Here is a 16,386-nt window from a genome sequence, read left to right as displayed (position 1 = left end):
AAGTATTTACACTGAAAATAAAGACCAAATCCCACATCAGAGGCTCTCAGTTAGTCAGCGGTTTATATGTGTGCTTCTGAATTGAACCCCGCCAGGGAGAACAGGCACGGTAAATAAGTCAGCTCAAGTTAGAAAATAAACAAACTGTGATGTCGGAGCCAATTTGGAGACCCTCTAAAACAGTAGTTTTATTTAACTGCCAAAGTGGGTCCAAACCTCTAGAACCATTTGATGTTGGATCTCTTTTGGGTACGAATTTGACATGGTGCCGTGCCAAACGCCACACACTAAATGATTGAATAAAGCTGGCCTGGTGCCCTATTGTGATATTTATTCCATATGTCACAGAGGGAAGAGAAAGACATGCACAGTCACACACATAGACTGACTGCCATCCACCAGACCTGCCAAGGAACACCTGCATAACTGTTAAACGCCATCCAGTGTTATGGAGAATCCCTAAGTGTGTGTGTGTGGACACTATGAAATTGTGTGCGCGTCCCGGGGCGAATGCAAATCCTCAGGCTGGTTGAATAGGTGAGTGGTTTGTCTGTGAGTTATTACTGTGTGTACTAGCCAGGGTGCGTTAGTGTGACTGTATGCATATGCATTTATTTATGTAGGTCTAAGTGTTATTGTTACTATTTAAATGAATGAGGTTGAGTGTCAGTATGTGTATATATACTGAACAAAAAAAATGCAACATGCAACAATTTCAATGATTTTACTGTGTTACAGTTCATATAAGGAAATTAGTCAATTGAAATAAATTCCTTGAGCCCTAATGTATGGATTTCCCATTACTGAGCTGGGGCGCAGCCATGGATGGGCTTGGGAGGGCATAGGCCCACCCACATCCAATCAGAATGAGTTTTTCCCCACAAAAGGGGTTTATTACAGACAGAAAACTCCTCAGTTTCATCAGCTGTCCGGTTGGCTGGTTCTCAGATGATCCCGCAGGTGAAGAAGCCGGATGTGGAGGTCCTGGGCTGGCGTGAATACACAAGGTCTGCGATTGTGAGGCCGGTTGAACGTACTGCCAAATTCTCTAAAATGGTGTTGGAGGGGGCTTATGGTAGAGAAATGAACATTCAATTATCTGGCAACAGCTCTGGTGGACATACGTGCAATTAGAATGCCAATTGCACGCTCCCTCAAAACTTGAGACATCTATGCAATTGTGTTGTGTGACAAAATTGCACATTTTAGAGTGGCCTTTTATTTTCCACAGCACAAGGTGCACCTGTGTAATAATCATGCTGTTTAATCAGCTTCTTGATATGTCACACCTGTCAGGTGGATGGGTTATCTTGGTAAAGGAGAAATGCTCACTAACAGGGATTTAATCAAATTTGTGCACAAAATTTGAGAGAAATAAGCTTTTGGTGCATATGGAACATTTGTGTAATCTTTTATTTCAGCTCATGAGACATGGTACCAACACTTTACATGTTGTGCTTATATTTTGATGTGTATGTCTATGTACAACTATGTGTGTGAGTATTATGCATGTGTCTGTATATAATTCATGGCCAGGAAGGTAAAGACTAGTGGCATAGAGACAGATTTGCCCTCCTAGTTTAAGCCGTGAGCCTCCTTGACAACACATTGAGTAACAGCACCAACTGGCCTTGAACCCACACACACTTAAACCACATACAAAAAAATCCTGACAATGGATATTACAAGCCCCATCATGCCACAGGATAAACAAACTTTTCATCCTGCAAGGCAGACAGTGTGAAAGTTTCTACTGCCATTTTCACACGCAAGGATGTTACAACCCCTAGCTGCAACAAACTGTATTAGACACACTAGCAGTTTCCCCAGAAAAGGTAGGAAGTGGAACATCACAGTAACACAATGAAAACAACATTTCAGAATTGCCCCGGGTGGTGAAAAGTGCATCACAGTGTTGGGTGACGAGGACTTACTGTGACATAAAGTTTTCCTGTGTTACCTGAGTACGGGGACTCTGCCAGCAGCTTTCAGAGTGGGTGGAATGCCAGGGGCCACTAGAATGGCAGGGCTGAAGACAGTCTACATAGTCTAGATATTGTGTGTCTTGTTCATGGAGAGAAATGGAGAGAACACAACACCTATGGCCATGAAACAGCACAACAATGTCCCACTGTGAATCACCGTCAACCAGTGATGGAGAAAAGGCTATTTTCAGAGGCAAAGACTTCACCAAAGACTTTTGAATGAACAAAGTTAAAACAAGTACTGCTGAAGCAAAAAACTCTTAAATTGAAAATGGACAACCAATTCTGAAGAAATAAGGTGAGGCGGGAGACTGTGTTTTGGTTGGAGACTGAGGGGACACGAGCTGCTACCTGGCACCCCTAGACAGGATTGTTCTTAGAAATTGTGCCAAAGTTCAAACTCCACCAACACTCCCATTAATAAAATGGTCTGGACTCAAATAACCCACATACTGTGGCATTACAGCACTGTGTGCATGTGTGAGTGTGGGTATGTGTGTGTGTGTGAAAGTGTGCGTGTGTATGTGTGTATGTGTGCGTGTGTGTCAGTGATCCAATGTATGCAGTGGCCTGTGAGTTCCTCTTGCTTGGCTCATGCTAAATTAGATCTCATTTGCCATGCTGAATGGTGAGGAGGAGTGCCCATACAGAGCTTAGCTGGCATGGTAGGAAGAGTGGGTAGTGATACCACCCCACACAGCAGCACCCACTGATCACAGTAGCCATCTCACTAATGAGACTAATGACTGTTAATTAGCTATTCAGTCTCTTCTCTCCCTAAATCCCATCTTCATGTATATGAGTCTGTGACGCCACACTGGGACCATGGGGCTCGCCTTATTGCAGGGCCTGCTGTCAATCCCCAGCCCCAGACACTTACCCCTAGGCAGAGCAGGGAGATCTAAGAGGACAGAAACATGAATGTAACATTCATGAATGGCAGTAGGCAGCAGCAAGCAGTGGGCTACGGGGCTCTATGACAAATGCGACTAGCAAATTAATAGAATGCCTGCTTATGTGTTAAATTATAAATATATCATTTAAGACTTCACACGGCCTGTTTACACACTTCCATAAGTTATCGCAAACCATATTCATCGACTTCAGATCGTTCCACAAAAACAGGGAATATCTTGAGTGTTTATTTTCGTGTGAATCTCCCGGTCAAATGTATTTATAGTCTGACATATTGGCACATGGTGAAACAGAACCATTTCATTAAAGCAGTGTATTGGTAAAGCGGAAAAGGTGGTTAGGGCTGCGGATGCAAACCACAGGCAGATGGAGGAGACAATTGATCTGGAGAAATTGATAATAACACGAAGCAGAGCACAGTAAGCCTGTTCTCTATTATCTTCACCTTACGCTGAAAATCCTGACTTAGTCCATCATAAGATTCTACTGAACAATGAGAGAGAGCACACAAAAGTAGAGGATTCAGCTGGGTCCCCATATTCTTGGACTGGGGAAGGAAAAGGAACAGTCATGCCACAAAAGACTCGGAAGAACAGAACCTCTCTCTCTTTCTCCGAACTCTTCTTTTTAGATGCAGAGGTAATTATACTGAACAAAAACACAACATGCAACAATCTCAGTGATTTTACTGAGGTCATATAAGGAAATAAGTCAATTGAAGTAAATTCCTTAAGCCTTAATGAATGGATTTGACACGACTGAGCAGGAGCGCAGCCATGGGTGGGCTTGGGAGGGCATAGCCCCACCCACTTTGGAGCCAGGCCCAGCCAATCAGAATCAGTTTTCCCCTATGAAAGGGCTTTATTACAGACAGAAATACTCCTCAGTTTCATCAGCTGTCCGGGTGGTTGGTCTCAGATGATTTCACAGGTCAAGAAGCCGGATGTGGAGGTCCGGAGTTGGCATGGTTACAAGTGATCTGTGGTTGTGAGGCCGGTTGGAACTACTACCAAATGATGTAAAATGACGTTGGAGGCGGCTTATGGTAGAGAAATGAACATTAAATTATCTGGCAACAGCTCTGGTGGACATTCCTGCAGTCAGCATACCAATTGCATGCTCCCTCAAAACGTAACACATCTATGGCATTGTGTTGTGTGACAAAACGGCACCATTTAGAGTGGCCTTTATTGTCCGCAGCACAAGGTGTACATGCGCTTCTTGATATGACACACCTGTCAGCTGGATGGATAACTAATTCTGGGATATTTTATTTCAGTTCATGAAACATGGGACCAAAATTTTACATGTTGCGTTTATATTTTTGTTCAGTAATAGATAGGAAAATTGGATATTACAGAGCTGAACATGGCAAGGTTTTATTTGTTTACCAAATGGAACAGTGCATGCATGAATACAGGAACAAAATACTGAACATAGGTTACATCCTAGAATTACATAATAGTAATTTAATAGGATCTCTTTGGGCTACATAGGATCTCTTTGGGGCGGCAGGTAGCCTAGTGGTTAGAGTGCTGGACTAGTAACCGAAAGGTTGCAAGATCAAAACTCCGAGCTGACAAGGTAAAAATCTGACAAGGCAGTTAACCCACTGTTCCTAGTTCATCATTAAAAATAATAATTTGTTCTGAACTGACTTGCCTCGCAAAATAAATAAATGAAAACATGCTCTTAAGGTGTCTTTGTGTAAGTAAGGACTCTTGGTCACTTTAAGGGCATTATTGTGCTGCTCATATTTCCATTCCTATACTGTACATGGGCTATTCCCAAACAGGGGTACGCCAAATAAAAATGTGATTCACATTTTCACACTACAGTGAAAATGGTTAACTTTGTTAAAGCAAGGCCCCTGAACTCTTGTGTATTTTCTGCATTATGCAATATGGGCAGCGACCATAACGCTTTTACAAAGTATTGACACGTTTTTTTTAAATTGAGAGAAGAGCTTAAAGTTTTCTTTACTGACCATAATTTTCAATTGTCTGACCGCTTGCATGATGACGAATTTCTCACACGACTGGCCTATCTGGGTGATGAATAATCTGAAATTATGATTACAGGGACTCTCCGCAACTATATTCAATGTGTGGGACATAATTGAGGCTATGAATCAGAAGTTGGAGTTCTTCTCTGTCTGCATTAACAAGGACAACACACAGGTATTTCCATCATTGTATGATTTCTTGTGTGCAAATGAACTCAAGCTTATGGACAATGTCAAATGTGATATACAGTGCCTTGCGAAAGTATTCGCCCCCCTTGAACCTTGTGACCTTTTGCCACATTTCAGGCTTCAAACATAAAGATATAAAACTACTCGAGCTGTTTTGCAAGGAGGAATGGGAAAAAATTTCAGTCTCTCGATGTGCAAAACTGATAGAGACATACCCCAAGCGACTTACAGCTGTAATCGCAGCAAAAGGTGGCGCTACAAAGTATTAACTTAAGGGGGCTGAATAATTTTGCACGCCCAATTTTTCAGTTTTTGATTTGTTAAAAAAGTTTGAAATATCCAATAAATGTCGTTCCACTTCATGATTGTGTACCACTTGTTGTTGATTCTTCACAAAAAAATACAGTTTTATATTTTTATGCTTGAAGCCTGAAATGTGGCAAAAGGTCACAAAGTTCAAGGGGGCCGAATAATTTCGCAAGGCACTGTAGCTAAGCACCTGAGTGAGTTGGGTGCGCAATTACGCAGGTACTTTCCCAAAATGGACGACACAAACAACTGGATTCGTTATCCCTTTCATGCCCTGCCTCCAGTCCACTTACCGATATCTGAACAAGAGAACCTGATCGAAATTGCAACAAGCGGTTCTGTGAAAATTTAATTTAATCCAATCAGAAGCCACTGCCAGATTTCAGTATCCTGCCTTGGCAAATCGCACTGTTTAGACACTGATGCCCTTTGCAACTACGTACCTAATGTGAGAGTGGATTCTCGGCCCTCACTAGCATGAAAACTAAATACAGGCACAGACTGTGTGGGAAATTATTTAAGACTGAGACTCTCCAATACAACCCATTATGGGTTATGTGCATCCTTTCAAGCACACCCTTCTCATTAACCTGTGGTGAATTATTCCATTTTTTTAATGAACAAATAAGGTTTAATATGTAAGATGGCTAAATAAAGAACAAAATTATGATTATTTATTATATTATTATTTGTGCCCTGGTCCTATAAGACCTCTTTGTCACTTCCCACGAGCCGGGTTGTGACAAAAACACACTCATTCTTATGTTTAATAAATGTATTGTATAGTGTGCGTGTGGCAGGCTTACAATGATGGCAAAAAAACAACATTAGAGAGTGCGCTGCCCCTGGTGCTAGAGGGGGTACGCACCTGGAGATTGAATGCTTGAAGGAGTACGGGACTATAAAAAGTTTGGGAACCACGGCTTTACATAAACATAAAAGACACCCTACTGTGACCCTGCTATAAAGTGCACCAGCTTCATTCTAGCTGGAATCGGCCCATTACTCCTGGTCGATGTGCCAATAACGGCCCCTCAGATCAGTGCCAGGCTGAAATCAAATTAATAATGGAGCAAAAAAAATGATGGAACTGATGACGCGGCACATAATTTAATGAGCGGCCAACCATAGAGGTCATATTGACTTGTTGGGTTATTAAATGCCAACCGGCTTCCAGTTGCATCACTATGCATCTTCCCCGGGATGAGTTTCTGTGCCAAAGCCATAGAGGGGATTGAGAGAAAGAGGGTGGGGAGAATGGGAGAGAGAGAAGAAGAAAAAGGGAGGTGCAGGTTATTTAAATGAAAGTTATAGGGAGTTGAGAAAGAGTGGGAGAAGAACGAGATGGCAAAGAGAGAATGAGAGTAAGATATTGAGCACCTCTTGTATCACAACATAACATAGTGTCTACATCAACTATTTATACCGACTCCCTATATAGGGCTAGAATCTACTGCAACACTGTTATAAAGATCAGAGAATGAACCAATCAGGAAACAAAACTCCACTTCTGCCGCTGTGAATAAGCTCATCTTCAGCTTCGGCTCTGGCTTTTGGGGACTAACCATCCCATTCCATCTGAAGGGAAGAGCTCTTTAGCAGATCTGTGGACTTTTCTACAAAGCCAGTGAAATGTATGTGAGTACAGTAATACCTAAAAGCCACAAGCAGCGAAGAGGTTAAAGCATAAGCCCATTTCTATCCCTGCTGATATACACTATTCTCTGAGCAGATTACATTTTCCAGTGTGACTTACAATGTTGTTGTCTTACTCAGAGGCAGTAATCCATTTATTGAAAATCCATTTTGACTGAAGCCAGTGAGGTGAGGAGTCCATATCAAGGACACAGCGAGGGGCATTACCTTTAGTTGGCTCCCTACTGAGCCAACCCAGTCCACACAGGGATCCTGCCTGCCTTCTCCCCCTAGAACATTTCTCATAGACTGATACAGGTTTGTAACGTGGTGGTTTCGCACTTTGTACGGGCTGTGAGAAATCTAGAGAAGCAGTGTCAATCAAGGAGTAACTTATTTTGTCCGGAACTTCTTTTACACAGCACTTAAATTCATTACATTTTCATTAAGACATTCATACAGAGAATAGACTCTCACCTCTCTGTCTCCCACGGGCTCTGCTGAGAGAAAATCCTGTCAATAACTAATTGTTGCACTAATGAGAACCTATAGATGCAACCTTGAATGTAACAATTACTCTCCTATACTGTATGTGTGGTTAAGATGATTTCCATCACAGACTGGTTACTCTCACCTAATAACTCAATACAATTCCATTCCCTGATCCCATCAGCCTCTCGCGTTTGTAAATTAAACATAATTCCATTAGCACTAGCAGACCTCTGAAAACAAGCTGCTAGCTAACCCAGCCTGGTCCTTCCTTCCTTCTTCCGTAAGGACTAGCAGAGGAATGGGGTCTCGTTATGAGAACATTACACGGCAGACTTGAAGCTGATTCTACGCTGCACATCAAACGCCTCCACTCACCAAAATGATTTCTCTGACGTTCCTTGCATCTGAAGAAGCTTTTTCCCTTCCATTTTTTTTATCTCCTCTGCTCTCCTTCATCTTGTTAATAACTGACAAATGCTAATGAGAGCCAAACGGCAGGATAACCTGCTGCGTGGCTCAGAACAACATGGAAAATGAACAAACTTATTAAAAGCCAAAGGGGGCTGTCAACCACATCCGAAACTGGTTGGCTTTTACATTCAATTGGCCTGCTTCCTCAGAGTGGGAAGTGACTGCTTTACTGACTGTTTTGACTTCACATGAACGCATTATGCATGCATACCACACATATACACACCCGATCGATCACATGCAGACATGTGCATATACTCCAAATTCACACAGTTTCTTTATTCTGCTAATTTCTGCAAGCAATCTAAGAGGACCTATGTTGTTGCTTTGGCGTTTCCTTGATAGTGCTTTAAGGTTGTGCATTGAATGGCTGGCTGGCCTCTGGGTTATTTTGAGCTGTGACAGGCAAGCCAGCGCAACACCAGAAACCACAGTAATTACAAGAGCTCCGTGGCTATGGATGGTGATAGTGACTATTCCTTTGATCTGAGATGGGACAGGGAGAGGGGGACACCTTTGGATAACATAAGACAGGGGAGCATATGGAGTTGATTTTGGGTTTTCAATATGGTTGCCTTGGAGTGGAGCAGCTTTGTTCGTAAACCTCAGTTTAAAAAAATCCTTGTGAGCGAATGGAGAAAAGGGAGATTGCGTGCAGCTCTGTTGCAGAGAAAAGTCATTCCCGTTCCATCACCCACACAATGTGATCCATTACTACTGTCTGCCATCCTTTCTGGAATTTGGAATTTCCTTGAACATCTCTTTTTTTGATGCATTCAAGATTACAATGGCTTGCAATAAATCTAGAGATTGCAAGGACAGCTTTCTGGCCAGTGAAGTATTGTTTCTCTGATCAAAGTCAATGTTGCTCGGAATATTATGAGGTAATCCAATATGGTGGGTATATATGTATGTATGCTTATGTGGCTGTTCGGCGTGTGGTCGCTTCACAAGAACAAACTTCTTGATTTTGTCATCTTATACTGCAAAGTATGAGTGTTTGATCTACCAAGGGTCTGGATATGTCTGTCTTCATTTTGATTGACAGGGTCAGGATGAGGTCAGCACAGCTGCCAAGCAGGAATCCCAGAAGGCAGAGCTGGGATTCCTGCCAATGAGGTGTCAGGATCTGCAAAACCTCACGGATAGAGCCTTTGATGCTGTCCTAAACCCTTCAGCAAATCTGACAATCTCCTCAAGAACCTACAGTCGGCACCGTAATGCACTTGAACAAGGAAGGGATGACAGGTTGGATATGGAGGGATTGGAGGGCTGTCTTAGATCTCACTTTCTTTCTGAGTGGGTATGGCTATACTATATCACACATCTGAGTGCCTCTCTCTTTCTCTCCCTCTTTCTCTGTACCGTAATATTCTCTCTTGCACTGTGGCCTCCTCCCCCTAGACATTGTTCCTGAAATAATCTCCTTGCCCCAAATCTGAGCCCCCACGTCACCGTGCAATGGATGTGAGGTCACAGGCGTCCACAGTGCCTCCTGAAAGTAGGACAGAGGCGCTAAAAGTGGACTGCATTGGAACCAGAGGATTGTAAGAAAGAAAAGGCAGACCAGACTATGATTATTAAAATGGCACACAATTTTGACCTAGTCACATAACTCAAAACACTTTAGTCAAGACCAATGTTCCCTCAAATTCTGATTGACACAGCAAATTTCAGGTTTGCTGAGCGCAAACTTGTGAAAATTCCTTTGCAACTTCCGGCATGAATTTACTGTGAACACGGAGGCTGTAGGTGCTTAAGTTAAGTTACAGTTTTAACAGTGGCCAAGTAGGCTATTGTGGCTATTTGATCATAGTGTAGGCCTACCAGAGGGGCCTACCATCAAAAACGTTGGAGAAAATGCATCCCATAACATTTCAACATGGAAATAGCTGTTCTATCATTCAGCCTACAGTAGCAGCCAATGTGTGGTGTTTACTGTAGTTCTACATTCCATGAGACTTCTGAAAAAACATGCAGGGCTTGACATTAACCGGTTTATCCACTTGTCCTTCAGACAAGTCTGTGACTGAAAATGTTGTGTTGTTTGATGCAAGAAACCACTTTACAAAATAAAATGCATTATTATTCTCATACCATTATTACAGAGAATCAGACAAATTATGCAACCCTCTGCCTATTGCTACTTAGTTTATTCAAGCCTGATTCAAAATACAACACTGCCCATTTAAGATGAAAAAAAGCTCTTTACCCGACTCACTTTTCAAAGATGTCTACAAACGTACATGTTTGTGCTCTTGTAGGAAGCAATCACTCCCCCATTGCTGACTACAAATTATTTATAACTGGGCTAATAACTCACTAACTAGTAACGGATATGAATAAAATGTGCACACATGGCTACATGCAGCTCTCGCTTTTATCTCAAAACAAGTGCATTTACTCACAACTTCTCTTGCCCAGATGGCACTGTGAATGGCACAGATGTATATATGACAATGGCAGTAGAGTTAAGTACTTAAGTAAAAATACTTTAAAGTACTACTTAAGTATTTGTGTCTGTACTTTACTTTACTATTTATATTTTTTTCAACTTTTACTTTTACTTCACTACATTCCTAAAGAAAATAATGTTTACTCCATACATTTTCCCTGACCATTTTCCCCACTGCCCCTGATCTGGCAGACTCACTAAACACAAATGCTTTGTTTGTAAATTATGTCTGATTGTTGGAGTGTGCCCCCTGGCTATCCATCATTTAAAAAACAAGACAATTGTGCCATCTGGTTTTCTTAATATAAGGAATTCTTTATTATTAAACTTTTGATACTTAGGTATATTTAAAACCAATTACTTGTATTGGGCGACTTTCACTTTTGCTTGAGTCATTTTCTATTAAGGTATCTTTACTTTTACTCAAGTTTGACAATTGTGTTATTTTTCCACCACTGGGCAATGGTCTATTTCCAAATACTGTAGGCCTACTGCAGCTCTGATTGGTTATGCCACACCGGTCTGTAGAGTATGGGCTGAACGCATCGGCGTAGTATTCTATTGCATTGACACGGACGACTGTGTGTCAATGCAACAGAATCCTACTCTGATGCGTTCTGCATACAACAAAATGTCTTGCATTGTTTGTTTTGTTTCAGTATGTTGCATTAAAAGTGGCTAGTTTTGCGTTGATTCGATCACAATTCCCCCAGTAAAGGGAAACGTTAATATTGTTAATGTCACCACTTCCGACAAAGTTGTTCCCTCTCCTTGTTCGGGCGATGTTCGGCGGTCGATGTCACCGACCTTCTAGCCATCGCTGATCCATTTTTCATTTTCCATTGGTTTTGTCTTGTCTTCCATCACACCTGGTTCCAATCCCATCAATTACATGTTGTGTATACAGTCCGAGAACTGGCAGTGTAGTGCCAGGACAACAACCTCTCCCTCAATGTGAGCAAGACAAAGGTGCTGTACGTGGACTACAGGAAAAGTTGGGCCAAACATGCCCCCATTAACATCAATGGGGCTGTAGCAGAGTGTGTTGAGAGTTTCAAGTTCCTTGGTGTCCACATCACCAACGAACTATCATGGTCCAAACATACCAAGACAGTCGTGAAGAGGGCACGACAAAAACGTTTCCCCCTCAGGAGCCTGAAAGATTTGGCATGGGCACCCAGATCCTCAAACGGTTCTACAGCTGCACCATCGAGAGCATCCTGACCGGTTGCATCACCACCTGGTATGACAACTGCTTGGCATCTGACCGCAAAGCGCTACAGAGGGTAGTGCGAACGGCCCAGTACATCACTAGGGCCAAGCTTCCTGCCATCCAGGACCTATATAATAGGCGGTGTCAGAAGAAAGCCCATAAAATTGTCAGAGACTCCAGTCACCCAAGTTAATGACTGTTTTCTCTGATACAGCACAGCAAGCGGTACCGGAGAACCAAGTCTAAGACCAAAAGGCTCCTCAACAGCTTCTACCCCCAAGCCATTAGACAGCTGAACATAAAAATCGCCTCTGGACAATTTACATCAACACCCCCCCTTGTACACTGCTGCTACTCGCTGTTTGTTTGTTACCTATGCCCAGTCACTTCACCCTCACCTACATGTACAGATTACATCAACTAGCCTGTACCCCTGCACACTGACTTGGTACCGGTAGCCCCTGTATATAGCCTCGTTATTGTTATTGTTATTTTGTTTCTTTTTATTATTACTTTTTTATTTTAGTCTACTTGGTAAATACTTTCTTCTCCTTGAACTGCACTGTTGGTTAAGGGCTTGTAAGTAAGCATTTCACGGTAAAGTCTACACTTGTTGTATTCGGCGCATGTGGCAAATAAAGTTTGATTTGATGTTGGTCACGACGACAGCTGACGAGGACAATTAAATAAAAACTTCTCTCTCCTCTCCACAGGTGCAAATCTCTCCCCAAAGCATTAGTCCAGACAGACAGTTCCTTCCCAGATGCAGAGACAATTTTGATTTCATGTGGGCCCCTTGTCTAAGTGATGAGACAGCTTTTTTTGTTTGGTGTGCACTTTGTTGTGCCTCTGTTTGATTGCTCCTTTCAGAGCCACATTCCTACCCATTTTCCTTTACCCGTCAATCAATCCCTATTTTCCATCCCTCTCTTGATGACACATCTCTGGGTAATTGGAACAGCCAGGTGTTGGTGAAGGAATGCATCCTATCTATAGAGTTCCAGAGGAGAAGCACTATAGGTGGGACAGAGTGAGCTGAGAGAAAGTGACACGGCTGGACTGTGTTGTGCTCAAGGGGGGAGTGTCCTAATGAGGGTGGCTGTGCTGGTGTGCCTGGCGGGGCTGTGTGAGATATTTCTGGGAGTGGTATCCTCCTATCCTCTCCACTACATTGAAGATGGGACCAGATGGTGCTGTCATATTAAAGAAATTTCAGCAAAATGAGATTCTCCACTTTAGGACAGAGACAGGCTGGTGAGGTATGGTCGTTACCATCCTGCCTATCTCCAAACAGGATGAAAGAGTCAAACAGTATCGTCATATCACACATTTCACTCATTTCAGCCAGAACCATTTCACACTGTTTCTCATAAGAGCTGTGACTAAATTTAGGGTGTGATAACAACTCCAGTTTTGCAAAAGAGGTTGTTTTCTCTCTACTGCAATTCATTGTGAATACATGTCCTATACAATAGTGATTTGCTGGCTGATTAGAAATGCAGTGCTTCCTCAACTGGCCTATATGACATCTAAAGAGAAGTCTGAGAGCTGTGAGAGTTGTCCCCTGGGGAGCTCGGGCTCTCAGTACCAGCAGACTGAAAACCATATTGGAAAAATGATATGATGGGCAGAAAACATATAGTGCTGATTAGGCCTTTTATGTGTCCATTTGAAGTATGTTGTGAAATTGCATATTGGACTGTGCATGTGACGTACAATTACAATAATCCCGACATCGAGACAGTGTCTGGTGTGTCTCTGGTGGGCTGTCTGAAGGGGGGCTCACCCCAAGCCTCTGGTGCATTGTAGTCTCAGACATGGTTCTACTGAGCAAGGGAAATGGCCTCTCAGTGAGCAACACACCCACCAGCCCCATGCAAACCTTACTTTAAACCCAGCCGGCCGCAGAAGGAGGCGAGATGGGGTGACAATCCAGGGGACAAACTGTCTGTCAGGGTATTGACCAACATCCTCCTGTAGTGGGAACGTCTACCTATTGTACGTTAAATTGTCTGTGTAATCACCAGATCACATCTCTGCTGTAAAGCATGTGTTGTGGATGGACTGGTTGTGCAGATTGATCCCCTCTCTACGGCCTCTGCTTCCTTGCTGTGCCACACTGATAAGGTTCTGTCATTTGCCAACCTATTACCCACTGAGCTGGTCAACTTCTGCACTGACACATCCCAGCAATGGTGCCAGCAGGACCTGGTCCACACAGTAACACCTGAGCAATTAGAGTTTCCACTGTGTTTAATGTGTCAGCTACACAGAGACATGGAGCAGCTTTGCTAAATGTGCGATCTTACAGCACCTACACCACTCACTGGGCTCCAAGAGGGTCATGTGGAGGTCAGCACAAGAAAAAACATTTGTGTGACCCTTGTTTATGGGCTATCACTGAGAAAATATCATATTCTTCCCCTACAGTCTCCATATTAGAGAATTAACTTTGAAAACTAGGGAGGAACAGCTACATATTGTGTGTTGTGAGTTTACATGAGGTAGAGAGAGTGATAGAGACAGAGAGAGAGAGAGAGAGAAAGAGATTACTGTTCGTTTTTATGGTTTATTTCACTTTTGTCTATTATCTATTTCACTTGCTTTGGCAATGTTAACACGTTTCCCATGCCAATAAAGCCCTTGAATTGAATTGAGAGAGAGGTGTTTGGGGTGGGGTGGGTAGAGTAGAGTAGGGTAGGGTAGGGTAGGGTAGGGTAGGGTAGGGTAGGGTAGGGTAGGGTAGGGTAGGGTAGGGTAGGGTAGGAGCAGGACAGATTACTGTAATGCTGTACAAAAGTATTTTGGGGATGATAGTAATCCTCTCAATAGAATGGGCAATCATTATAAAGCTTGGATAGTGCTTATTGAATACAAGCCTGAATGAGAAAATATAGATTTTACTCTGATAATACAGTCTAAATCAAATAGCTTTGGGCAACTTCTTTAATGGGTAAATGAGGGCCATTTAGAGAATTTCTCAACTCTCAATGCTTTGATTATTAGTGTAAATGACCTATAAACGGATTATTTTAGTGGTGATTTTTTTTGTCAACTACCTGAGAGGCATGAGCATCCTCGCCATCGTTTCACCATCACCCGTGGCTTCTCTGGCGAGCAGAAATATTGAACCACTCAGTAAAATGCAATTTCACACAGTAAGACATGTCTTCAGGGGTCACTTCTCCATGAGCCCCAAAAGCCTATGGTTCCATGATTACATACTTGGGCGATATTGTGTTTGAAATCTGCTAACATTTTGGTAGCAAATTCTTCTCTCACCTCTCCACCCTAAGGCGATGTGACAGTCATGATTCTTTAAATCTTCAAAGCATTCATACAAGGTTATGTGGCATGTGCATAAATGTGGCCACACAGCAGGGTCTCATAGACCAGACGTAACATATAAAACTACATCTGGGACACTCAAATTAGTATGATATGCTACGCTTGGTATAGTTACATAAGACAGATGTGTGGGCGTATAATGCGAACGTCTAGCAACCCAAAGGTTGCATATTTGAATATCCTCAAGGACAACTTTAGCATTTTAGCAACTTTTCAACAACTTACTACTTTTTAGCGACTTTGCAACCACTTAGCATTTTAGCTAACCCTTCCCCTAACCCAGGGTTTCCCAAACTCGGTGCACAATTTGGTTTTTGCCCTAGCACTATACAGCTGATTAGAATAATCAACTAATCATCAAGCTTTGATAATTTGAATCAGCTGTGTAGCGTTAGGGCAAAAACCAAAACATGCACCCCTTGGGGTCCCAAGGAACGAGTTTGGGAAAAGCTTCCCTAACCCTAACCTTAAACCTTTTAGCTAACCCTTCCCCTTTATCCTAATGCCTAACCTTAACCCTAACCTAGCTAACTTTAGCCAGCTAGCAAACTTTAGCTTTAGCCACCTAGCTAACGTTAGCCACAACAAATGGGAATTCGTAACATATCATATGTTTTGCAAATAGGAACATATTGTATGTTTTGCTAATGTGTACCATATCATACGAATTGTTATTCTTCACATATGATACGAAATGGATGATGGACATACACAAATTAATAAACCCCATACAAAGGTACATATCATACTCGAAATTACATACAGAATGAAACTAAATGCTCTGAGACCAGGTTACATATAATTATGACACAGGAAGTGTAGGATACATCACATTGTGCAAGTGGACACGGATGGATTTATATGTAATTCCTGTATTTATCCTTACTTTAAGATGTATTACAAACTGTACAGTGCTATAGAGAACCATGCAGAGCGATTTTCTCTCAAACGAGCTTGGCATCTAGCCTATACATTGACCACTGACAGACATTAAGGGAGTAATCGCTCACATAGAATAGCCCATGAAGTATGCCCAAATAATTATCATAAGCCTACCATTAAAATATTTATCCAAAGTGAGACTGGTTTCACAGAACATTTATTTTGTATATATTAGGCAAACGCACCGGAGAAAGTACAGGACACACGATAGTCTACTCACTCCCAATTATGCATTATCTTCCCTACTTCTGTTTCTAAATGATTGAAGCCAATAACTAGGTTACAACTAAATGCGACGTTTCCCCATCACTGCCATGCCATGGACTATAAAGCAACCTATTTGATTTCTCAATGTTCACTGAATGCGCAGGAGTTAGCTTACAATTACACACATCATGTTGATATGCTGATGAACTATGAGGCAGTT

General features: G+C 42.3%; 1 protein-coding gene across 3 annotated transcripts in view; it reads right to left on the bottom strand.

The window, feature by feature from the left end:
* The window catches only part of LOC135518027 (matrix metalloproteinase-17-like), a 113,241-nt gene that overhangs the window by 85,908 nt on the left and 10,947 nt on the right, over positions 1-16,386 (bottom strand). The window lies entirely within an intron of this gene.

This window comes from Oncorhynchus masou, chromosome 28, assembly GCF_036934945.1.
Source record: "Oncorhynchus masou masou isolate Uvic2021 chromosome 28, UVic_Omas_1.1, whole genome shotgun sequence".
Lineage (NCBI taxonomy): Eukaryota > Metazoa > Chordata > Actinopteri > Salmoniformes > Salmonidae > Oncorhynchus > Oncorhynchus masou.
Note: the sequence above shows the minus strand (reverse complement) of the source record. Positions and strands in the feature narration are given on the sequence as shown.